Source organism: Chaetura pelagica, unplaced genomic scaffold, assembly GCF_000747805.2.
Source record: "Chaetura pelagica isolate M959 unplaced genomic scaffold, ChaPel_1.0 scaffold612, whole genome shotgun sequence".
NCBI classification, from domain to species: domain Eukaryota; kingdom Metazoa; phylum Chordata; class Aves; order Apodiformes; family Apodidae; genus Chaetura; species Chaetura pelagica.
In genome coordinates, this window is record NW_009952448.1 from 349142 (window position 1) to 351339 (window position 2198).

A 2198-nucleotide genomic window follows, 5' to 3' on the forward strand; every position below is an offset into this window, starting at 1 on the left:
TCCTCCTGCTTAATGTCACTCCTTGCTGGGCTGGCTGAAGCTCTGGGAGGTTCTGGGAGGCTCAGCACACTTTCCATACCCCTTATTATTACTGCTGTCAGCAATCCTGGGTCCCAATGGTCCACTCCCTTTCTCAGTCCTCATCAGCCAGTGGCAACACTTTCTTGTGGCAACAAGTTTCATGTACATGTGCAAATTAATGCCTTGGAATATGCTGCTTTCCAATTCCTTTGTTTTTGTGTTACATCAAAGCACAAAGTGGAAGGTTCCTGCCTTACCTTCTCTTGGCCATTTGGTATTTTCTCTGGTTCCATCACATAATTTCTGACTTCCCTATTTTTCTGAGGTGGCTGATCTCTGTGTTCCAACATGTGCTTCTCTCTTCCATGGCTGCCCTCACTGCTCTTGAATTCTCCTTTGTGGTGGGATGAGACAGCATTATGGCCACTGGCTTTGGAAGGACTGTACCACTTACCTACCTTTCCTGCATCACTCATCTGTGTCCCAATACTTCAGTTATACTTTGTCCTTTAAATCTCTAACATCTTGTTGTTCCTTTTGCTCCTGGACCATGCAGAAGTCAGGACAGTGCTCTGCACAGAAACAAGATGACACAGTTGCTTTGGAAACCTGACTCCCATGAAACTCCCCTGGGCTCCTCAAAGTGGCTCAGAGCACTTTGGCTCTCAAGAATTCCCAGGGCATTTTCTGGTGCTTATCTCCAGTTTGGGCAGCCAGTCCATTTGCATGAGCCCTGTGAAGGACATCTGGGTTCGAAAGACCATGTGCATGGTGCTCACCCACAGCTCTTCAGCCACTGCTGGTGCCATTTTGCACACTCATCAGTTCAGACATGCAAAGAGAGGGTGTGGAGCTTTCATTTATGTGCTTCAGCTTTAAATGTGAGCCACACATGGGAACTGCATCCAAAAACATCTTTCCAGGCTCGAAGCAAGCCCTCTGTGGGGATCAGAGACAGTGTCACCTTAGCAGCAAGGACAGAGCTTGGCCCTTCTGGATCAAAAGCTTCTTTCCCCTGCAGCTTGAGCCAAAGGAGGCAGCAGTACAGTCCAAAATACAAATTATTCAGATCCAGGACAGCAGACAGCAGAGATTTTCATATGTGTATGACCCTGCTCAGTGCAGCATCTCGTGGGAGCTTCATGGGAAGCCTTCTGAGAAGCCAGCCCTGCTCTGCTGTCCATGGACCTTCCACAGCCCTCCAATGTGTCACCTCACTGAGAGGAGTTTTTCAGGTGTGCAACTGGTTTCCTGAACCTGCTCCCAGAGCTTGGCTGCCAAGGCAGGGAGAAGTGTACAGACCACAGACAATCACCTGGCCCCTTAGGCTGGGGGTGGAGCAGTGATCCTGAGGAATTCTCTCCCATCCAAAACTGTAACAGGAAAAAAAAGGGGGGGGAAAAAGGAAAAAAGAAAAAAAAAGAGGGAAAAAAAAAAAAAGGATGAGGGTGTGACTGCTAGAAAGTGGCCCAAAGGAGAAAAGTGAAAGTGCATGACTGAGCTGCTTCATTATATATCAAACAGAGGGTGGGTGACATTAGAATTAAAAGTTGCCTGAGAATACTGAAGGATGAAACTCAGCCTGTCATATAAAAATGTAATTACCATGTTGTTAAACCCAAGCTTTCTGGAAGAGACAAAGTAAACACAGTTCCTAGAGATCTGTTTCTTCCCCTGGGACTCTCCATAATCAACCTGGAGACCTGATTGCAAAATTTCATCAGTGCCCACAGAAGAAAAAACCAGACAATACCCAAAGCTTCTGCTCAAAGGACACAAACTGCAATATTTTTTTGCTACGTATCTTTCTAGGTATCATTTCTTTTTAAAATGAGAGTTGGGGAAAATGCCAGCAGCCCTCCTCACTGTGGGGGAGGAGCCCCATGTAAATTCTTAATCATCTTCCAAAAATGACAGACTTTAAGGAAGGGAGTGGATGTGGGGAGGGAAGGCAACCCAGCTCCTTGGGATAGACATCCAACTCGTTTATACAAAGCATGGAAAATAATGATAATCCAATGAGACAAATCTTGGCAGACTATCCAATTCAGAGAAGGAAGGAGGGGAGAGAAGAGGCAGAAAATTGTGGAGAGTCTGAACAACTGCAGAAGTTAAACCCAGCAAGAAGGCTGAGGGACAAGCTCCCCCGTGGCAGCATTTCAAACACCCTCTGGGGG